Source organism: Neovison vison, chromosome 2, assembly GCF_020171115.1.
Source record: "Neovison vison isolate M4711 chromosome 2, ASM_NN_V1, whole genome shotgun sequence".
In the NCBI taxonomy this organism is placed as follows: domain Eukaryota; kingdom Metazoa; phylum Chordata; class Mammalia; order Carnivora; family Mustelidae; genus Neogale; species Neogale vison.
Genome location: NC_058092.1, coordinates 175,037,221 through 175,061,550, shown reverse-complemented (window position 1 = coordinate 175,061,550; position 24,330 = coordinate 175,037,221). Strand labels below are relative to the sequence as shown.

At 43.6% G+C, this 24,330-nt stretch overlaps 1 protein-coding gene and 1 long non-coding RNA gene across 3 annotated transcripts in view; one reads left to right on the top strand and one right to left on the bottom strand.

Moving 5' to 3' along the window:
- Positions 1-11,940, top strand: part of ANK3 (ankyrin 3) — a 667,998-nt gene extending 656,058 nt beyond the window's left edge. For both annotated transcript variants that reach the window (XM_044239577.1, XM_044239576.1), the window contains one exon: positions 10,516-11,940. The gene's annotated coding sequence lies outside the window, so the exon portion shown is untranslated. The remainder of the gene's footprint in view (positions 1-10,515) is intronic.
- The window catches only part of LOC122900700, a 62,585-nt gene that overhangs the window by 9,099 nt on the left and 29,156 nt on the right, over positions 1-24,330 (bottom strand). The gene's annotated exons all lie outside the window — the stretch shown is intronic.

The following is a 24,330-nucleotide window of genomic DNA, read 5'->3' as shown; positions in this document are numbered from 1 at the left end:
TTAAATAAAATGACTAGGATCCCTATATACTACTTGGTGTATCTTACATAAACCAAAGTAAATTAAATAGGAGGTTAATGGACTACTATTTTTCTTTTAAGTTAAATGTTTGGTATGCTTTGTGTGAATTTGTCTGAACTTTTCTTCACAGACGAGGGTATTTTCCTTAACATTGTTTTCTAAGTTTTACATTGTCCTGTTATTTTCTACATGGTTACAATTAGTAAAGGTAACTTGGGGTGAAAAAGCAGATGGAGCTTTGAAAAGAAATTTGAAAACTTCTCCCTAAGTCTGTGAGGTGAAGTAGCATGATTTCTTGGGGGCTGCGTATGACAGTTGTCTCAATCCTGTTGGTCCAAATGAAAAGAACAAATAGATTCCAGTTTGCCTCTCTCTCTCTCACTCTCTCTTTTTTTTTTTTTTTTTTTAACTTGCTCATTTGTTTTATTTCTTAGATTCCACATATGAGTAAAGTCATATGGTTTTTGTGTTTCTCTGGCTTATTTTGCTTAGCATAATACTCTCTAGCTCCATGTTGTTGCAAATGACAAGACTTAAAACATTCTTTTTTATGAATGAGTAATAGTCCATTGTGTATATAGATTCCACATCTTTTTTTTTTTTTTTTTTCTCAGATTTAGGATTAGGGTGAGGGCATGTGCCTAATATTGCAGGCCCAGATAAATTCCTAGCCCCTCCTCTCAAAAAACTTTACCATGTGTTTATTCACTCCAAGATTTATTTTACTTCCTTTCATGAGGCTTTCTGCATAGGTACTGAGAAACTCTTAGTAAACAACATTCATGTGGTACTTACCCTCACTGAGCTTACGTTGTGGAGATTTAATATTAACCAGTCCTAACTGGTCACATCCATATTTACTGGCACAGAGACAACCACCAAGAACTGTGGAACATTCTGGAAATAATAATATTTACTACATATTACACCTCCAAGTATTCCATCCTGCTATTTAATTCTCACAGCCAATTCTTTTGGAGAGATGGCCCCATGTCAGAGGGGAGGAAACAGGGCTAAAATTGCTCAACGTCACATAGATAAAAAGTGGCAGAAATAGGATACCAACTTTCCACCAGAGCCAACACTCTCAACCGTGTTGATGGGAGACTTGACAGGGTCTGAGGTGACAGAGAGGGTACCCTTGAGAAGGTGATGTTTGAGCTCAGTGTAAAAGACTGCTCGGGACATGACTGGGTGGAAGGGAGTTAGACGGTGTCTGGGGCCACCTAGGCAGACAGCAGCACTGTGCAAAGGCTAGATGGGGAGGGGAGGACCGAAAAGGAGGAGCCGTGACAACCCGTCAGTACCACTGGCAGAGAGTTTGGCCCTTGGGTCTGCAGAGGTAGGAGAGACAGGAGTTTTCAAGCCTCCTGAGCCTCTCTGTGGGGATTCTGGTCTGTCACTAAAGGCAGAAGGAAAGTTGTGCAAAGTCTCGGGTTGGGGGTGTGTGACTGAATGTATGTTCAGCATCACTTGCTCTAGCAGCAAGCAGAGAAGTGAACTGGAGGTGGCAGGAGTGAACGGGCAGAAAACCAAATACGAAGCTCTTGTGGAGACTGGCATGGGCTGTGAGGATGGTAAGAGGCAGGCTGAGTCAGGAGCCATCGACATGGCTTGCTTTTCACGCAGGGTGAGAGAGGAGGAAATGACCCCCGGCATCAGTGCCACGGTATCTGGAATGAACCCACTTCTTCATGCCTTACAGCCCAGCCTGGGGCAAGACACACACATACACAGGAGCTGCCTAAAACATGGAGCACGAGTCTGCGGTCTTGAGTTAGTCCCCGTAAGCCCTTGTGAGTGACACATGGAATGAATCTAGAAGAGAGTTCAGTCAGCTCCAGGATGCACCTCAGAGTTTATCAGCTGCATCAGTCCACCTCAGATGCTGGCTGGGAAAGAACAGGAAGGTAGCCCCCACCCGCTGAGCCATTTTTCCAGAGCCACGTGTGCCCATATCTATGAGTAAATGATGCCCAAAAAATACATCCGTGCTGTTCTTCTAGGTCCTTCTGAGTAAACGAATACAGACAGAACATGGTCACTAAATGTACAAGAGCCCTTCAAATGACAAATAATCTACCCTGTAAAGAAGCTGTCAGGGCTTTGGCTCACTTGCCCCCCACTCAAAGGAGAGAGAAATTCAGGTAGAAGTCACAGGAACATGAAAATAACTCCAGCCTAAGGCAAACTTCACGCGTCAGAGAGAGAGCACAGTGATTTGACTGTAAGCCTCACGTTACTCTCCAGGGTGATTATTTACCTTCCTGAAGTGAACTGAGGAAATGAGTCCAAGAAAACCACCTGAAATTCCAGGAGACTGAACGTGTGCTCTGGAAAAATCAATTTGCAAATATATTGAGAGTTTTTATAGCTCTGCTGCCTGCCTTTTTTTTTTTTTTAATAACAAAACAACTAAGAAATGGAATGCTGCCCAGTTTCACTGAGTCTCAGATGGTGACATCAAAATTTCTATTTTCCATTTTAGAACCGTTTTATTTTGAGCTATAAGAACCCTGCACCCACTTTTCTTTAATACCGAGTCACAGCCATCCTGTTTTTAATGTAAGGGAAAAGCAAATGGCTTACAATAGCTATACAGATTTGTACATAGTATGTAGTGATTTATAGTTTTACAAAGTACTTTTACATTTTTGTCTTATTTAATCCTTCAAACATGCCTCTAGAGAGGTCAGGCCAATTTTTTTGCTTCTTTCTATAGACAGATATTTGAGGACTCGGAGAGGTCAAGGACATTTCTACTGTCACACAGCCTGATTGGTAGAACTAGGACTTAAACTCAAGGTGACTGACTTTCTGTGGCACTTAGCTGCATCTCTAAAATTATTTAGGAATAATAGTCATGTTCTAGCAAATGATTACTTATGCCAGGTACTAGGTAAGATCATTACATACATTACCATGTATAATCCCCCAAACAATACTATAAGGTAAGTACTACTATCTCTTTTTTTATTAATGAGGAGACTGAGATTTAGAAAAGTTAAATGATTTACTCAAAGTCCTACAGAGCTGATGAACAAAAGAACAAAATTTGAACTTATCCAGAACCTAGGTTCTTTACTATTACTCATATTCATAGTTAAGTAGTATTTGATGATGATTAAAGACCTAAAAGCAAATTTGAATCAAATAGATGTCCATAGGCAAATGATAATAAATGTCTTCATATCTTACACAATGAAAATACTCGGGTTTTTGTTCTTTTTAAAAATAAAGCAGAACTTTATTTTTAAGGTAGCCATAATCTCCAAATGTTTATTTCGTAAACACTATTAGAAGGCTGATTTGCAAGGTTGTAACAAGGGAAGGTTCCCAGGTATAAACCGTCAAGGACTGTGAAACAGCTGTATCCCAAAACTCTTTGGGGGGAAATGCTCAGGTCTCCCAAGCATCTGGAAGCTGAGTGTGAAAACAGGGCCCCTGCTTAACACTTTTGAGCCAGAAGTGACTCATTTTTTTCATTCCTTCAAAAAATATTGGAGCTTCCACCTGTCTGCAAGTGGAAAGGGAGATGTACGATGGTGAAGGAAACTTCCACGGCCCCTGTCCTTCCTAATGTCTCAGCCTGCAAGGGGAAACGAGATGGGACAGATGTTGGAGGGCTGAAAATACAAAACCCAAGATCCAGTAAAAGAATAATGCAGAAACATAGTTAGACCTTTGGTGGCTGGGGAAGGTCGCTCAGAAATCATGACATTTAGAGCACCTGGCTGGCTCTCTCCATGGAGCATGTGACTTGATTTCAGGGTTATAAGTTCAAGCCCCACATTGGGTGTAGAGATTACTTAAAAATAAAATCTTAAAAAAAAAATAAAAAGTCATTTAAACAGAGACTTCATAGGTGGGACCAACCATGAAGAGAAGGGGGAAAAGGATCCAAGCGAAGGTTAAAACGTGTGCAGGTTCCTTGAGCGGGGAAAGGCCCAGCACAGTTGAGGAAACATAAGAAGATATGCACCCCAGCGCCCGGTGAGCTGGTGGTGGCTGGGGCAGGCACAAGATGACAAAAGGGAGGGATGCATCATCACAGGCCAGAGGACAGGCTTTTGATGTCATTCTAAAAGAATGTGAAGCTCCTGAAGGGTTATAACCGAGACCCTGAGCCGATTGTTTTTCTAAGCACATAGGCAATGTCAAGCACATAGGCAATGTCGAGAATGGGTTGTTGGTTGGAGGGAAACAAGAATAAACCGAAGGTGGCTGGTCAGGCCCCCTGGGCCATAAGCCCAGGGCTAGGACCTGGGCAGTAGTTTTAGGAAAATCAACAGGTCGATTAGCTTGAGGGGAGGATGAGAAGACGGTTGAGTTAAGAATGACTCCCAGAAAAAAATAAAAATAAAAATAAAATTATTTTTTAAAAAAGAATGACTCCCAGGTTTCGGCTTATACAGCTGGGTAGGAGAAAAAGGAACAGAAGCAGAATAGCTTTTAAAAAGAACATCAAGCATTCAGGCTGGGACTTGGGTTTGACGGTGCCTGGGAGCCATCCAAGTACTGTGGTAGGTACAAAAATCTGGAGCTCTGAAGAAAGGTTGGGGCCGATCTGTAAAAATCGTGAGAGTACTCCCTGAAGAGATAAGTGTAGAATACCAGAGAATAGACGTGATCCTCCAGGGAGGGGGTCAAGGGGAGCAAAGGAGGAGCTCAGGACTGAGTCCCAGGGAGTAAGATTTTAAAGAGGAATAGGACTTAAAAGGTTGTCCTGACTTCTGCTGTAGAAATCTCCAAACTCTTCTGTATCCCCTCATCTAAGATCGCCTACAGGTTCAGCCTCAGCCCTCCAGCATACTTGCTTGGTTTTACCTCAGGATCCCTCAATCCATGCAGTTCCGTGGCAATGGATGAGAGAAATGTTCCTGTAATGTAGATTAGCTAACAAGCTTTTATAATAGGTGACCACGTGCATTTAGAGCCCCTTTACTTCTTAGCAACTAGGTGGAAAGGCTTGTGACACACCGTGTAAGTGGTAGGGAGGGTACAAAGTTGTAAGACATTTTCTTCAGTTTGACGTTATTATCTGAGAAGACTCCTGCCCATTGTAACTTTACAGTCTAGTCCAAGGGGCACCCAGGACCATAAGTCACACCAATCAAAATACATAAATGTAGTAAAAGATAGAAACAACATGCTCAGGGCATCCACTGGAAGATACAATTACCTCCAAGGGAGGAGATCTTTTAAACTTTCTTGGAAGGGTGTATTTGAACTAGTTTTTGTAGAAAGAATAGCATTAAAGAATAGCACTGTATCCAGGATAAGGGCCAAACTCCTGAGTGAAGCTTGCATGACCCTCCACATGCATGGGTGTTAGCTTACATGGGTCATGCAAGCTTCACTCAGGAGTTTGGCCCTTATCCTGGATACAGTGAGGCACCCCTGGAGGCTTTGTGTAGAAGAATAGTATGATCAGATAAGATGTAGGTAACCCTAGTAGTAATAGAGGGAGAAGGGAGTCTGAACATCGGTTCTGAGACACTGATGAGGGCCCGAACTGGGGCAGAGAGAATGAAAAGGAGAGAACAGATTTGAGGAACTAGATGAGTTCTGTGTTGGGAGGGAAGGGTCAGAGTTGAAGACAATAGGGTTGCTTGTATGTAGGTAATCCTTTAACAGAACCATAGAAGCTAAGACCACAAAAACGAAATCAGGGCTTGATGTAGCCTGCGTGATTCGTAGATGGTCAGCACGCAGGACCCTTGACACTCATCAATGATTAGGGAGAGAACTCTGGGCTAGAGATCATAGTGCGGTCATGTTTGGTATTTGGGTGAGAAGTGAATTGGCCTGAGTGGAGGGAATTGCCAGGGAGCTGACGAGCTACGTGAACTTAGCCAGGTTCTGTACCTTAATCTCCTCACCTCTACTGGGATAAGAATAACATACCTAGAGGAGTTGTTGGGAGCACTAACTCAGTTAATACAAGTAAATCACTTCAAATAGCGACAGGCAAGCCCATAGGAAGCACTGGGTAAGCTCAGCTGTTAGTAGAATTGAGACAGCCTGGATCAGCGGCAGGTAGACCACGACATGAGGGGTCCCCGGAGGCAACCCTGGGAGAAATCGGAACAGCAGCATCCCTGACATTCTCTGAGAAACCAGGGATAACTGAAAGTATTCTGAAGTGTAAGCTAACACCCATGCAGAGAAATTCCAGGGGAAATTCGTAAGACCGGCGTTCTCATTCCTCTTTACTAACGAAGAGAGAGAGACAAAACCCCGATGGTCTAGTTAATACAGGTCTGGATTTTTAACCCAGCAGATTCTCCGGATTCTGCTTCCCAGAAGTCCGAGATGCAGCCTGAATTTCTTCACTCCTAAAGATTTTCCCTGAATTTATTTGGCACAGATAGGTTTTATATACTTTTGTTTTTCTGTTTTTAAAAGATTTTATTTATTTGACAGAGAGAGGCAGGGAGAGAGAGAACACAAGCAGGGGAGTGGGAGAGGGAGAAGCAGGCTTCCTTCTGAGCAGGGAGCCCGATGCAGGGCTCGATCCCAGGACCCTGGGAATGACGGAGCACCCAGGTACCCCTTGATTTTATTTTTCTTACCCTTTAAAAAAATCCCTCCTTAAGCAAAACCCTTGGCTTTGACATGAAGAGCAAGGATTCTGGAGTCAGGTGGCTTGTCTGTTTCTGGCTCTAATGTGTACTAAGTGTGCAAACTTGTGTTTGTTTTATAGCGCTGAGCTCTACTTCCTTATCAGTAAAGTGGAGGATATACTAATACCTTATTGTTATTAATATTAAATGAGCTAATCCACTCTACAGCAGTGCCTAGCCTGTAACATTTAATAAGAATAGCCGTACAACTTTATTAGTGCTCTGTTTTTTACGACCAGAATATAGATCAATATTTTCCCTACATTTTTCTTAAACTGGCCCTATTTTAAAAATCACAAGTCACTAGAAAAAAACAAAACAACAACAACTCAAAAAAGCCCCACTTATTGGTAGTAGTTGAACAAATCTACAGGAAACGGGAATTATTTTTAAATTGCACTGTAGTTTATTAAGATTACATGAAATAACTAGAATTAGTGCTTGGGAAAGAAATGTTCGTAGCCGCATGACTTCTGTAATAAGAGACAAAGAGAAGGGAAGGGAACAGAGAAGGGTTGGAAGAGAAAGGAACAGAGTAACAAATCTGTGTTCTCCGTAGGCTATAAGGCAGGCGTATCCGAAAAGGCTTTCTTTCCTAAAGCCGTGGCAAGCGAAGTCTTTAAAGATGAGTAAGAGTTACCCTGACAACGGGATCTCCTTAGGGAGAGCACAGTCTGCACTTGCACGGAGAAGACATTTGACACAAACTTGAAGGATAGAGAGGGGTTAGATACATGTGGAGATTAGGGAAGAGAAGTACAAGTACAGGTGGTTACAAAATCAGGAGCGTGTTAGAAATGCAGAGTCTCTGGGTTGACTCTGACCTCCTGAATCAGAATCCATATTTGAAGATCCCTTCGGTGATACATGAGGACATTAAGCTTTGAGAAGCAGTGTTCTAGAATAGATCACTGGGTCTTAAACTTTTTTGAACATTCAGATAATCTAGAGAGTTTTTTCAATGTTTTTTGATGTTGGGCTCCACCCCAAGAAATTCCAAATAAATTGGCATGGGATGTGCCCTGGCTACTGGGGTTTTTCTTTTTTTTTTTTTTAAAGCCTCCCCAGGTCATTCTAATATTCACCCAAGTTTGAGAACCACTGGAAATTGTGGAACAAAGCTTTTCACTGAAGATTTGTAGGCCCTGAGACTGATTGGGCTGAACTACCAAGAGCTTCCTGTATCAAGCTAAGATGGGTGATTCGTGTTTTTCAGATGGGGACTAGGGACCAAGGAAACGACAATGAAATGGTGGTTCTGGGCACCTTGAGTGGTTCAGTGGGTTAAGCCTCTGCCTTCAGCTCAGGTCATGATCCAGGGTCCTGGGATGGAGTCCCTTATCGGGCGCCCTGCTCCATGGGGAGCCTGCTTCCCCCTCTCCCTCTGCCTGCCTCTCTGCCTACTTGTGATCTCTATCTCTCTCTGTCAAATAAGTAAATAAATTTAAAAAAAAGAAAAAGAAAAAGAAAAAAGAAAGAAAGAAAGAAATGGTGGTTGTAAGCTCAAGCATATGCCTGACTTGAAAATGGGTATGGGAAGCACAACTTTCATCTGTGAAATGTAAACTGCCATGAAAATCCACTGCATAGCTGTTTTTCTATACATGAAAAAACGTTTCTTAAAAAAGAAATTATAGTGAAATGACTAAAGTCATTTTCTGAGTTGGTTTCTACTATCTTTGGGTTTGAAAAACATGCAAAACCCAAAGACAGATTCCTAAATGCAGAGGCTTTTGTCTCAGATGTATTACCTAAACCCACGAAGGGAAAAGGACTCAAATTCTATTTCAGTGGCTCCTGCCCCCTCACTTTTCCATCAGATGGCGCTCTCGTCACAAAAAGGTGCTCATCTTTTTGTACAACGCTGTACTTGGTATAAATTCTTTTGTCCAATGAATGACGTTCCACACTCTGATTGCATGACCAAGAACAGGAGTGATTTACAAGGGGAACTCACTCACTCCCAATCTTTTTTTTTGAACTATCACCTAAATCCTACCGGAATATAAATGGGTATAATGAATAGCATTTTAAAAAAGTATAGGAACATATTCAATATTTCTATAAAACATAAAATTTGCTTGCCTTAAGGTGATAAGAGGAAGACCTTGCTTCTTATTGCAAGATTAACCTGGGCAACTGGATTGGCTTTTGGAAGAGAGGATGCAAAACAATTTCAACTGGGTCATAATGGTTGCATTACATACATTTCCTAAAATTATCAGACTATATTTACAGTAGATAAATTGTATGGCATATAAATTATATATCAGTTAAGCTGCACAGAGTGTGGGCAGCGCGGGGAGGGCTTCAACTAGAGAAGATTGCTGAAGATCCTCCCTAGGAAGACAGAGGAAGAACACCGGGGTAACCTTATCTTAGGGCCACCTAAGAACCCTGGTGCCCAGAAGTTAAGGAGTAAGTGGTAGTAACAGGGGTGAAAATCCTTTACTAGGATTTGCCCACTTTCTGGGACACAGTCTGGCCAAATGAGTCACTTTCCTTCTCTACCACCTCTGCAGAGTCATGGGAGGAGGGGGCCAATATAGAAATCACCCCAGAAGGAATTGATTGACGCTCTGATGTTCTTGGCTCCAAGCATTAGTGACCTGGGGCATGGAGGTTAGTAGCAGTTTTCATACAAAAAAAGGAAGCAAGAACCTAGTAGAACAGACAGAGGAAGTGCTGTACATGTACGAACATGTTGACCTAAACCAAGGTATCCTGGGTGATCCATCTTAAAGGAAAAGAAACTTGTCTGGGGTAAGTAAATAACCTCAAGGTCACCGAGGACACAAAGGCCCCAACAGAAGCAAGTTTCTGAAGGTGTCCCTACACCTGGAGAAATAGTCTGTTCCTTACTAATGAGTGAGCTTGCCTGTTCGTAAAATTGTTCTTGTCTTACTCAGGTTTTTTCTTGGGGCTAGAATCTGTTCTCAGGCCAGCATTCAAGCATGTTACCTTTTTACCCTGAAAGAGGAGGATGGACTATACTAAGAAACCTTTGTTTTATGAAGAAAGAGTGCATAGCAAAAATTATTGGTTTATTTTGACCGTATTGACTGGTGATAAAACACTGATACTTTATGCTGTGATGATCCAGTAAGACAAGATGTTGTCAGCCCCCATAAAGAAGCTCAAATACAATGAGTCGATCTTGTCGTGACTGATGTGGGCAGGAGGAGGGAAAGTATTCTTTGCAGCAACGCAAGACGGTCTTTAATTTTAATTTGTGCACAGAAAAGCCAATTTCAGAGTAATGAAGGAATGATGCTGTTCTCCCTTTTTGAAAGATGAGTTCCACTTTGGGGAGTGAACACTTATTATAAAATCTACGGATGTTACTGAAATAATCTATCCGGAGTCCGTGTCCCTAATCCTTTATGCCCATGAGAACCCCAGACCCTTGATATTTTGATGCTGATGGAAATCCCAGACAGCACCTCTGTCCGCCTTCTCATTTTACCGCTAAGACAAGGTCCAATGGGCTGGAAGTGGCTTTCCCAAGTACCTGAGTGACCTGATCAGAGCTGGCAGCCCTGAAGAGGGTCTTTTCCTACTCAACCTCGAAAACGACAAATCCAGTGAGGAGTGTGCTGTGGAGGGCATGGGGTTACCTAGAAAAAGTCACTGCCTTCAAAGGGCTCTCAGGTACCCCTCAGGGCTTTGTCCTAGCAGATCGCCTTGGTTAACAGCGTCTTGTGAAACCCCCCACGTTAGAAAGTGGACGCCCCCACCCCGTTCTCTCAGGCTTTTCTGTTGAATGGCAGGAAGGCTTAGGCAAATTCCTGAAACAAAACAAAACAAAACAAAAATGGAAGACAAGCAAGCAAGCTAAACTCACTACCTATTGTCTCTCTTTCCACAGGATCATGTGTTTTTACTGCCAGTATTGAGAAATTCAAGGAAGATATGTCAGCAGGAAGTAGAAATTCACGGAGAAGGGTGTGTGTGTTTGCCGCTTCCACACATTAATGGCATGATTTTTTTTTTTATGCAAAAAGAAAAAAAAAGAAAACTACCCACATTTTAATTTAGCATGAGCCAATTTACAGAGCATGGAAATTCACTTTCATTCCCGGGATTGGCGCGTGTGCAATTAGCAATGCAGTGTATATACAAGAAGCCATGCTGTTAACAGTTTATCTTAAGTAATTTGGTGTCATTTACAAAAGGAAGAAATTCCTGCCGCCAGAAGGGACAGAAGACGGGACGATGAAATCACAGAAAAACACTAAAATTACTAACTCCACAACAGCTCGCCTTATTTTTCTTGGACCCAACTGTCAGGGTATAAACACTATTTGTTTCTTTTTTAAAACATCTATAGTTTTGCTGTAAATAATAACACTGTATAAATTCTAACAGAAAAATAGAATAAATGTTGATAAGGCACTGCCTCTTAGAACACAAACAGAATATTGCAAATGCATTTAACGTACTAGGGGTCTCAAGTGACCACCCTAGAAGACGGGGGAAGGGTTTCGGGTGGGGGGAATATTCACTGATTCTTGTATATTAGCAATTATAATGTTTGTATATGCAAAACTGCTAGCTTGATTTTAAAAAAAGAAGAACAACAAATCTTTAAAATCTGCTGCAAATTTAAATAATTCCCCAAATGAGGAATTCTGTAGTTCTGTGAAAAAATTTTTTCTTCAGAATACTAATATTTTGATGCATGTGTATCACCTTATTTTGATTAAATCTTTTCCAATTTTGCAAACACTACAGTATACTGCAACACAGAAGATTTTATCTGTAAACACAAAGCCCTTCATCTAATATTTGTTGCTATTGCCAATTTTTCAATGAAATGACCTAAAAATGAGAAAAAAAAAAACCCTATATGGTAGTTGCTTTAGGGGGAGGGGGGTGCTGTTAGTGCTTAAAAGGGGGTAATGCTTGCCGCTTTAGAGGTGGATGGTGCTCATAAGAGGCCCCAGTTGGGGGTTAAAATTTAAAATGGACTGAACCGGGATTCGTAGCTAGTAGAATGGCAGCACGCTGTACCATTACTACTGTATCGTGTACTGGCTATAAGACGTAGACACCTTTGAATAAGGCAATCATTTGTAACCATTCTAGCAGTGTCATATTAGGTTAATAAGGCTGCTGTGTTTTCAAGGGCATTTTTATTTGGGTTTTGGTGAAATCCTTTAATTTGTTGATTATATTCATATAAAATCAGCATTCATTGACACATAGCTCTAATGACATATGTATGAAAAACCATACACTGGATGACCTAGTCGATTATTTAAGCATAAAATAAATTGTGTTAAACTCTTCACCCATCTGTGCTCTGCAGTGTCCTTGTGTTCTCTGGCAAAAGGTAACCGGCTGACTCCCGGGCGTCAGGACTCCTGGGCGTCCTGTTCCAGCCTCTGCCTGTGGGGTCACTAGAGTCCCTAATGTTCAGTTGCGCCCTGCAAACTCCCAGTTTACAGAACTTCTGTGCATTTCACAGAGGAGCCAGGAATTAAAGATTAACTGATCTTTGCCCTCGTCTGGTTTGTGCTGTCCCCAGAATAGTGGGGAATTGGGGCTATTGCAACCGCATGTCCGCAACTTGTTCATGGACCCTTCCAGCCAGCATCCAGTATGCCGCTGCTTTTAGCCCCTAAAACACTCATTTGCCGTTGGCATTCATTGTCGGTGCTTGTAAGCGGGAACATTTCACATGATAACCCAGATTCCCACCTTCCCCTAAGATGCAAGATTTGACAACAGCCCTCATTTCCAGATGGCATCAACCGGGTGTGTGGGGTCCAGGTGACAGGGAAGCCGCCCACCTCTTACGTTTGTGGGCCCTGACCGGCCTGGTACGTACTGGAATCTGCAGTCAGACCCTACATGATAAATTCAACAGGGGCAGTGACCGTGGCTGTTTTAATTGGCATTCTAGCCCAGAACCTGGCACACTGTCGTGGTGACACCAGCAATTCTTCCTGCTAAAATTGGAACCCTCACTACATGCTCCGCTGTATAAGAACGCTGCTTGGAGGAGCTCAGTCCTCCTAACCACCTTATGAGGTAGGTACGGTCTCTGGCAGTAGTTGGTCCCATATCAGTAGTATATGGGTGCCTGGAGCCGTTTGACAGCATCCCATATTTCTGTCCATTAAGGATGGTTGTCGATGGGACGCCTGGCTGGCTCAGTCAGTGAAGCATGTGACTGTTGATCTCAGGGTGGTGAGTTTGAGCCCCACATTGTGGGTAGAATTGATGCTTTAAAAAAAAAAAAAATGCTGAATCAGTTGAGTTGTTTCCAAAAAGGATTCAGTATCAGTGCAGAACACGTGTACAGAGAGTCTACTCTGCCTGGATAATGGGGCTAGACCACATTTGCCTGACATCCCAAACAAACAGAAAGTGCCTCTACATCTGCATCAAGATCGTCTTATGAGGAGCAAACTCAGAGCCCTGAGAAGCTTAAACAAACAAAAAAAAGATTCCCCCAAAGCTTCTCTTTGTAAAACTGAGATCAGAATTCAGATAGTCTAACTTCCCACCTAAGAATTCTGGATTTCTGACTCCCAGTCCTTGGCACTCACACATTTATCCTGAATTGGAAACTCAATGAAGTATACTTATCTGTATCAAGTAATTATTAATATTATGTTTATATCATGAAAAATTTGACTGCAGCTCAAGAAAAAGCTCATTTGAGCTCAGAAGTATCCAAAATAGGAAAATAAAGATTTTATTTGCATTTATATGTGTGTATGTATATATTTACATGTGTGCATTGATAGAATATATACATTATATATTCCTACTAGTGTTTGGCCTGCAGACTTATAAAAATGTATTTAAGCTTTTCCTTAACTGACTTTGCTGCTTTAAAAAAAAAAAAAAGAAAGAAACAATAGCTTTCTGATATTTGCTCTGTTTCATTTTACATTCTTAGCAAATTCCTGAGTTTTTTAAACTGAAGCGTATTATCATATCGTATTGCCAAGTTATGGCATTGTACCGTGCATGGCTCTTTCTCCATTTCTAAGAGGGATTCACTTCACCAGACACAGAAGCATCTGTGTTTCTCCAGGACATGTAAAAAACTGCTCATTTCCTTTATTATTATGAGCATCAGGTCACATTTGGCTGTGCAGCAGGGATATGTGCTAAGTCCAGAAATAGAAATCACAGAAATAATAACTCGTTCTTTGAGTCTCCAAAGAAATCAGAATCCAAAACCTAACTTCCTATCTGGATATCTTCGTATTTTTGGTTTGTTAAGGAGGCCCTAAGAGAGGAAAGGGTGTATAATTTTACCCTTGTCACCTGGCACTGCTTCTCTTTCATGAAGTCAGGACCAAATGGTCCATAAGCAAATATTTGTTTTTTAAGATTTTATTTATTTATTTGACAGACAGAGATCACAAGTAGGCAGAGAGGCAGACAGAGAGAGAGGGGGAAGCAGACTCCCCACTGAGCCAAGAGCCCAACGCGGGGCTCAATCCCAGGACCCAGGGACCATAACCTGAGTGGAAGGCAGAAGCTTTAACCCACTGAGCCACCCAGGTGCTCCCATAAGCAAATATTTTTGACATTGAGCTATGAGTCAAACTTCAAAAGACTTCTTTCAATAATGGTGACAAGAAGCAATGGTGTAATTTACTTGTGTGGTAACGTGGCTGACAATGTACCAATACAAAATTAAGAACAGAACAGACTCTGAGGAACACCCTTGGTAGTCAGTCCAATAGTCTTTACTTCTTTAAAAGGATTAAGTGCAGACAGTTCAAAACGGCATAATTCTAAAGACCGGTGGGAACCGCTAGGCTGTAAGAGGCACCCAGGAAACAAAATCTGCCAGGACTTTTTTTTTTTTTTTTAAAGATTTTACTTATTTGAGAGAGAGCATAAGCAGAGGAAAGGGGGAGAGGGAGAAGCAGGCTCTCTGCTGAGCAGAGAGCCTGATATGGGACCCAGATATGGGACCCAGGACCCTGGATCATGACCTGAGTCAAAGACAGCTCCTTAACCAGCTAAGCCACCCAGGCATCCCCCTGCCAAGACTTTTGGTCCAAGACCACGTCAGAACTTCTTGTTGTTATCCCAGAAGCGCTCTCCCTGTCTCCTTTCCCTTGACATCCTCAGTTGCCACTTCCCTTCTGACCCCTAAGTCAAGCAAGGGCATAACTCTGGGAACTGGGAAAGAACAGTGATTTACCAGTTATTTTTTAAGATTTTATTGATTTATGTAAGACTGTGAGAGAGAATAAGCAGCGGGAACAGCATAGGGAGAGGGAGAAGCAGGCTCCCCACAGAGCAGGGTGCTCAAAGTAGGTGGGGCTGGATCCCAGGACACTGAGATCATGACCTGAGCTGAAGGCAGACACTTAACTGACTGAGCCACCCAGGCGCCCCTGATTTGCTGGATTTTTTAAAAGACCCAGTCCCACCGGGTCCTCGTGCTAAACTGTGCATTTCCTGGGGCAAGGATCCAGTTTTGTTCTCTGCGGTATCCACAGCACACAGAATACTGCTTGACACCCCACAGGCAGGTTGAGTGCCTGAATGAATGAATCCACAACATCAGAGGTCCCAGAACGGTAAACAGGAGATGTTACTCCATGCACCATCATGTGCACTATTTTCTATACAGGTTCAACCAAACTGGAGATTGAAGGAAGGCATAGCTTTCGATTCTCCTGATTTCATTCACCAAGGACTAACCTGCTCTGGGGCAGGCTCTGGGTGGCTCAGTCATTAAGCGTCTGCCTTTGGCTTGGGTCACGATCCCAGTGTCCTAGGATCAAGCCCCACACTGGGCGAGCTCCTCAACGGGAAATGTGCTGCTCCATTTCGTACTCCTCTTGCTTGTATTCCCTCTCTCACTGTCTCTGACAAATATATGAATAAAATCTTTTAAAAAAAAAATGGACAAATCTGCCTTTTCCAGTTGCACCGGGCCCTTGTTAGTCTCAAAGCCTTAAAGAATCAGTCTCAAGTGTACCCATGCCTCCTGCACAAACAGCACAGTCACACTGCTGAGCTGGCTGTCTTTCCCATGGTCAGAGCTATCGTCCTTGTCCTTACCACAAACAGGCCACTGAGAAACCTGGCAAGAGTGTGGAGAACCCATCATGAACCCTTGTTTCTCTGAAAGGCAGCTTGGTCTCCTCTCTGTCAAACGTGATAGTCAGATTTTTTTTTTAAAGTCTCGCTACCTCAAGATTCCTACCCCATTGCTGTTGTGTTTGCTGGGCTGGTAAAGGCCCAGAAGGTCCAGAAATTAAACCCTAGAAATCCTGGGGCCATATCCAGTTTGCAGAGAGATTTTGTTTGGATTACATGAAGTTTGAAAAAAGATGGCCAGCATTTCTTAAAAATCAGATTTTAAGGGCACCTGGATAGCTCAGTGGGTTAAGTGACTACCTCTTGATTTGGGCTCAAATCATGATCTTGGGGTCATGGGATCGAGCCCTGCATCAGGCTCCAAGCTCTGTGGGGAGTCTGCTTCGGCTTCTGTCTCTGCTTCTCCCTCTGCCCCTCCCACCGCTCACACTCTTGCACACTCTCTCTCTTAAAATAAGTTTTTTTTTTTTAATCAGGAGATTTTAAATGAAAAATAAATTGTGAGTTCTCTTTAAAATCTAAAGAAGTGATAATGCTATTTCTGAAATTCCTTTTAACAACCACCTAGAGCAAAGCTGCACATACCACCTTTGGACAGGCATGTGTTTCGCAAACACTCATCATGGCCCTTCCTTGTCCTATTGTGTCTAAACCCATTTGACTTTATTCTTGTCTATTCAGTCTCAGTTTGGTCTCACTGGAAGAAAGAAAAAGCAAATTGATATGATCCTGCTTAAATTCTTCCTTTGTTTTTGGCAAACCAAACATCTACCTCATCCTATCTATTCTCATCCTCTCTCTCAGTTCCTAGTGGAGGATGATGGAATAAGGGCATGAGGAGCTGTGAAGAGAAAGAGGGGTCACGTGGCTCTCCACACCCACCCACCCAGCCATTTGGCTCAGAAACATTCTGTACTGGCCACTTTCCAGGGGCTCTCCTGGGTGCAGGATGCCACAGTTCCCTGCCCCCGCCTTCAAAGGAGCACAAAAACAGCTTCTGTGTGCAGTCAAAATTGAGGCCCCCTCAGGAAAAAACCCTATGATGACTTGTGGCAATGAAATCGGTGTAGGACCCTGTAAGGAGCGCATGCTGGAGGACAAGGAGAGACCGTGCAGAGGGAGAGAACAGCCCTGTGGCCGCTGAGTGTGGCCATGGTGCTTTCAGATCACTCCTGCTGGTTGTAATCCAAGAAGACTCAAGGGCTGATGAAAATAGCAATTTAGCAGAAAACTTTATTATTTATTTTTTAAAGATTTTATTTATTTATTTGAGTGAGAGAGAGAAACAGAAGGAGCAGGGGGAGGAGCAGAGGGAGGAGAAGCAGACTCCCCACGGAGCAGGAAGCCTGACCTAGGGCTCGATTCCAGGACCCTGGGATCAGACCTCAGCTGAAGGCAGATGCTTAACCGACTGAGCCACCTGGGCACCCCTCAACAGAAAACTTTTAACACACCTCAAAGTTATTTGATCAACTTTACAAGAGAATACAAGCCCATTGGACTTCCAGGGAGTCTGGATTTAGGTGAAATTAGTTGAAACTTTAAACTCATGCATGATGTTTTTCAACTTCTGTCTATGAAGTTCTTCCTAGCTCAGACCTCTTCACAAAGCCTCCCCTGTTGATGCCAACCCACCCTGGCAACTCAGGTAAACTAAATGGGTATCCCATGATTCTGCACTCAAGTCTCCTACCTTGACAGTTTCTCTGAGTGTCTTGCTCTTCAAGAACAAGGACTCTATTCTCCACATCCCAGGAGCAGACATGGACACACAGTAATAAATACTCAGCTTTGCATTTCTAATTATTTACTAGTCCTCTCTGATGAAGTCTTGGCAGATTTAGCTCTGTAGCAGTACACACTGATGGCTCAGAAGGGTGCACACCCCAGCCTCCAGAAGTCAGTGCTTGGGTACAGTCAAGGGAAGAGGTAGAGCTGCCTCACAGCTTGGCTTGCTAACACTGTACTGTAGTCAGTGTGACCTGTCTGCGTAGAACCTAAAGGAAGAAGTAAATAAATGGTATCTAAGAAAAAGCCTGTGGAACTTTAATCTTGAAGGTCAAGGCTATCCAATGTTGGCAGGTAAGTAGATGATGGATGGGTGGATGGATGGATGGAAGGAGTGGTGGTAGCTGAGCATGGCTAGGTTTAGAATAACTATCCTGGTTCTGGCTACGGTAAAACTAAAACTTTGAGTACTCAAGTTCCATAGCCCAAAGATACTCTCAAATATCTGTGGGCACTTAGGTCATCTAAACTAGACAAAGAGGTCATGGTAGACTATGTTATATATAAGTTATTGTCTGCCTCTTCCGGTAGGAGACTGCCCTCCAGACCCATCGCTTTCACCTTAACTGTGCAACTTGCTTTGGCCAATGAAAGAGGAGCAGACGCTCTAAGAGCTAGTGCTTTCTTCTTCATGCTCCCCCTCCTCCTAGTTCAATACCAGGGATGGTCCCCCAGAGAGGCTGCTTCCAGACCCGGTACTGGAATGAAAGTGATGTGGAGCCAAGACACAGTTGCCCCACAACGGACAAGTGATGTGAGCAAGAAATAAACCTTCCTAGTAAGAGTCTGAGATTTGTCAGTCATCTGTGACCACAGCATGACCTGGGATTAATACACAAGTCAGGGAGAAGACTTTACGGGGTGTTGAATACCAAGTAAGCATATTCTCCTTCTAAGTTTTGAAAATGTTGGCAGTTGGGGCACCTGGGTGGTTCAGCTGTTTAAACATCTGCCTTTGACTAGGTCATGATCCCAGCGGTCACATTGGGGAATTACTGCTCAGTGGGGAGCCTGCTTCTCCTTCCCCCACTCCTCCTGTTCGTGCACCTGCATGCATGCTCTGTCAAATAAATAGATAAATCTTTAAAATATATATATAAAATAGAATAAAATGTCAGCAATTAATTTGATTTTTTCCCATATTGCGTAGGTCAAACCAAACATCCCTGTGAGCCGCCGCTCTTCAACCTCTACCACTGACTCTTGGCATTTGTAGAACAGACATGCACCTGGATCACACTATATAAATTTATTGACGTGTGATTTTTAATTATACACTATAAAGTTGGTGTACATAAGCAAGCAATTTAATTCCTGAGTCAGTCTGAGGGATTACCTAACATCCCCACCTCAGAGCAGCTCGGGTGTGCTCTAAGTACCTTTCAAGTGCTAACACTCTCATTAAGGGTCTATAGGAGATCCGTGGCTTTTTAACCCTCATTTTATTGCCTATTAGTGAGGAGCTGATCTTCCCTTGTGCACCTGGGCCTGAGGGGGCTCCTGCCCCCCTCCAGGGCCACACTGAGCCTTCCCTCTCAGGCCCCCGCAGATCAGCGAGAAAGCATGTCCACGAATCGCTCTTTGAAAATTCTCTGTTGCCTGCCTAGTCACATAGGGCACCAGATCCAGAATGTAAACCAACTGTTACTAAGCTTTACTTCAGCTGACTTTTTTTCTTTTTTAACATGCAGCAAGGCTTTTTTTGAGAAGGAAGTGGTGCACAGATTTACAATCTGGTGCAAGTTCCTTATTGCAGATTGATGCTCCGCGTCGCACAGCTCTGGGAACGCCAGCTTTCTTTTCTGTTCCTCAAAAGTGCCAAGTTCCTCCTCATCTCCTTCCCATCCCATTTGTCCTCTGCCAAGGAACCTCTCATTTCCATCCCCAAATGTCGCCTCCTCAGGCCTTCCCTGCACCCCTCTCTGGCGCCCCCGTTACCCCGTCACACCGCCATATTTATTATCCTCATTGCATCACCAGTCACAACACCCTTTCCTCTGTAGACTAGTTTCCTGTCCGTATCCTTCGCTCTCTCCAAAGCGTCCAACGCAAGACCTCGCGCTAGCAGCGCTCGGACGTTTGTTGAATAAATAGACAAGGGGAGGACGGAAGTACAAACAAGGATGGCTCAGGACACATTCCGTACACATCTCTATGTGACAAGGAAACACGGCAACACCTGCCGTGACTCACTGTGAAAGATCAGAAAGACTTCAGCTGGCCTTTGAGGGTGTGCTCCACACCCAGCGAAGACTCGCTGAGAAGAGTTTTAGACTCAGCTTCCCCTCTACAGCATTTTATGAGAGCTTTGTTACAGACCGTCAGTTATCATCGTGGTGTTTTTCCGTCCTGTGCTGAGGACATGTGATGGAAAGGTTGTTAAGAGTCATCTGATGTGTGTCACAGCATCAAATCTTCCAATGACTCTTTGAATCACCCAAACACACAGCACAGCCCCTGTTAAACTGGTACTAGACAAATGAGCCATCTTCCCGGAGGAAGCAAGAGTCTTGCTGGCGGGACAAAAATGGAAAATGGCTGCTCACACAGCCGAGGGACCACGTGGTATAATGGCTACCACTCTCCCTACCCTGGTAGGGCCAATCTAGAACTGGAATCTGAATTCTCCCAGGGCTTCACGTGGTTAAAAAATCAGATGCCACAGGGCCTGATGCAAGGTGTGAGAAGGGATAGGGCCTGAGAGCACATGCCCCAGTTAAAACCGCAAGTGAGTTCTCACGAGAACCTTTTAAAAACGCGGGAAGGCAGGCCCAGCTTTTGTCAGCACTTCCGGTTTTTTCAAGAGAAGCTGGAAATCTAAATGAGAAGAAGGCAGTGGGCTAGGGATACATAGGAGTATAGTATCTAACGGACCCAACTCATCGCTATTTATCTCGCCCATGCTATGTCCAAGTCACTGTCCTAGATATCCTCATATATCCTAGATAGAACCATTTCTCAAAAATGAAAAAAAACAAGAACCGGAATCCATAGACTCAAGAGGCTTTATTTACCCTTGTCAGAAAAGCAAGGTATATTCTTAGAACATAAGATGATATGGGGAGGGCTTTGGATTAAATAAGTGAGTGTGTATGGAGCCCACTGATGGTCCTGACACGCAGGAAATGCTGCAACTGTCAGCTCCGACGATGATTGTTATGAGCCTTAAAAGTATGATTACCTTATCCTGACAACCGTGATCGCAGGATTGTCCTTGACAAAGTGACCTGAGAAGGCCAGGCAGAGTCTGCGTAAGTCGGGCCCTCAGCCAACACCCGCTGAAGGGCGGACTGCTGGGAGAGGGGGCTGGGACTTGAAAAACGAGCGGAATTTCAACAAGTCGAGAAAGGAGGCCGGGACTAAAGGAACAAAGAGGCTGGAAGGATGATTTGCTCCCTGAAGCAGGAGCAAAGCTGGTTTGGGTCAGAACTTCAGGAGAAAGCACAGGAGGCCAGGGTGGAAGGAGACACTCAGCAGGAGAGCTCAGACGGCCCGTGCAGACCCCATGTGGACCGCAGTGGGCACCTGAACGCCTCGTAAAGCCCGCTGGGCACTGCCGGCTAGATGGTGCAAGTCACAATCGGCCAAATCAGCCAAAAGAGAGACTAGTTCTTAAGAGCAGTCCCAAATTTGTAGATGTTTAGGACCTGGAGAATGGTTTCGTGTGCTTACATGCTTTTATTTATTTTTTTAAAAGATTTTATTTTTTTTTTTGACAGAAAGAGACAAAGCGAAAGAGGAAACACAGGGGGGAGTGGGAGAGGGAGAAGCAGGCTCCCCGCTGAGAAGGGACCCTAATGCGGGGCTCTATCCCAGGATCCTGGGACCATGACCTGAGCCGAAGGCAGACTCTTAACGACTGAGTCACCCAGGCGCCCCTTTACATGCTTTTACATAATTTATATCATGCCGTACTAGTTAAATGGCCTCAGACAAGTTACTTAACCTTCATATTTCTTCATCTGGAAAATGGGGGTGGTAGTTTTATCAACCGCAAATAGTGGAAATGAGATCATTCAAGTAAAACACTTCAAAAAGTATCTGACGGAGAGGAAAGTGCTCCATAAACGTTACCTATTTTTTTTATTATTTGTGGGGGTGTATTATGCTGAGAGGTGAGAGAGAGGAAAATGCCTTGCCTGGGCCTCTGTGGTTCATGAGTCGTGGTGTAGGCGGGAGGCCCCTGACACAACCTTTCATGTCTAGGCTGCTTCACGTGGCTCCAGAGACCAGGGGATGGACACTACTCTGGGGATATGCAGTCTAGCCCCAGCCCCATCACCCTCCAAGGCCCCAGCAGCCTGCTCTCTCCCACCCTGGCCCCTGGACAGGTAGTTCTCCATTCCCAGCCCATTTCCCAGCTTCCAGGAAACCACCAGTGTCCCTCCTCCCCCACCCCACCCCCCTCCATCACCAGCTGCTGTCCCACCCCCTCAGTCAGTCACTAACTCCCACTCCAAGGCAAGAAGGTCCCCTCTTGACACAGTCGTCTCTAATCTCATTCTTGTTTCTCTAAATTCACTTCCTCTGCTCCATGAGAAAAGAGAAGTACTTTTCTGTTGTTCACAGAGGCGTGAAATGTCTATCTGGGGTGAGGAGTGGAGGTAGAGTTATGAGAAACTTGTATCCAGAACCTGGGTTTTTTTCTGACTTGGGCCCACAGTTACACCAAGAGATTACAATGAAAAGATTTTGATTCTTTGATTTATCGACCTCTTCGTCATCCACAATCATACTAAAATTTGAAGCTTACCAAGTCATAAATGAAAGTGAACGCCCTACAAAAACCAAATAGGATGTTAGAATGGAGAGCTGCCTCTTCCGTGGGCAGGCTGGGCAGTGGTCCAAACCGGGAGTACACTGAGCTACAGGAGAGACCAGACACCAAAGATCCGTGGTCCCAGCAGCAAAGCCAGGGCCACAGTCAGAACTGAGGTGGCGGGGGGTGGGGGGTGGGGAGTCTCATGGAGATGCAGGGAGGCTTTCAAAGCAGTAATCCAGAAGCAAAGATGAGCTTGGCAACCGGGCAGCTGGGACAGGAGGTGAGTCAGGAAATTGGATTCACGACTGCTGTCAAATGCTTTCCCCGTTGCTTGAGCCCATTTGTGTTCTTGAGGTGCTTTGTAAAGGACTGACATCTGAGGCAATCGGTGCCTCATGATGTCACTGGAATGAAAGCTGACACATTTGAAGGTGGTAAGATAGACCACCTTCAAAAGTGTCAGCTTTCATTCCAGTGACATCATGAGGCACCGATTGCCTCAGATGTCAGTCCTTTACAAAGCACTTCAAGAACACAGGTTGTATCCTCATGATTTCTGTAACATGCCAAGTGCTGCAAGTTTTCCTTGTTTTGGGGGGTTAAGTCTGTTTAAAAACAACATTGCGATAAAATGTAATTACTGGTTAAAGGGAACTTGTCCTGTTGCCATAGAAGTCTACCGCACAGCGAAAGAAACCATTAACAAAATGAAAAAGCAATCTACCGGTGTGCCTGGGTGGCTCAGTCAGTTAAGCACCTGAGTTTTGATTTTGGCTCACAACACTATCTTGGGGTCCTAACGCTCTGTGCTGAGGTTGGAGGCTGCTTAGGTGTCTCTGTCTCTCTCTCTCTCTCTGTCTGCCCCTCCTCTTGCCTATGTATTCTCTCTCTCGAAGTAAATAAATAAAATCTTAAAAAAAAAAAAAAGCAACCTACCAAATGGGAGAAAATATTTGCAAATCATAGATCTGATAAGGAGCTAATCTCCAAAATATATAAAGAATTCATACCACTCAAAAGCAAAAGAAAATTCCCCAGACAATCCAATTTAAAAATGGGCAAAGAATCTGAATCGACATTTTTCCAAACAAGACATGAAGACATACAGATGGGCAAACAGGTATGTGAAAAGGTGCTCAACGTCACTCATCATCAGGAAATGAAAATAGAAGCCAATGTGATATCACCTCACACTTCTAAGATTGCATATTATAGGAAAGATAAGAAGGAACCAATGTTGGCAAGGTGTAGAGAAAACCCTCATACACCTTGGTATGAATGTAATTTGGTTGCAGCCACTTTGGAAAATGATATGAAGCTTCCTCAAAAAATTAAAGACTGAACTGCCACGTGATCCAACAATTCCACTCTTGGGTATTTATCTGAAGGAAATGAAAATGCTAATTCAAAAAGATACATGCACTCCTGTGCTCATCACCGCATCATCATCGTTCACAATAGCCAAGACATGGAAGCAACCTAAGTATCCATCAGTGAATGAATGGATAATGGAAACATGGCATATGTTTCACCCATAAAGACAAACAAACAAACCAAAGAACCACAAGGAAATCCTGCCATTTGCAACAACATGGATAGATCTTGAGGGCTTACGCTAAGTGAGATAAGCCAGACAGAGATAACTTACTTGTAGAATAGAAATAAAAACAGAACTCACAGAGAACTCACCTTGCCAAAGGCGGGGGATGGGCAAAATGGGTGAAGGGGGTCAAAAGGTACTGACTTCCAGTTATAAAAACAAGTAGCGCCTGAGGCTGTAATGCACTGCATGGTAATACTGAATTGTATACTTGGAAGTTGCTAAGAGAATAGCTCTTAGAAGTTCTCATTGCAAGAAATATGGAGGTGATATGAACTGGACTTACTGTGATCATTTTGCAATCTATACAAATCATGTTGTACATCTGAAACTAAGATGTTATATGTCAACTCTATCTCAATTTAAAAAAATCTGAATACATCAAGCAAGTGAAGGCAATATGGAGAAACAGAATAGTCACGGGCTTCTCAGTATGACATATTTGG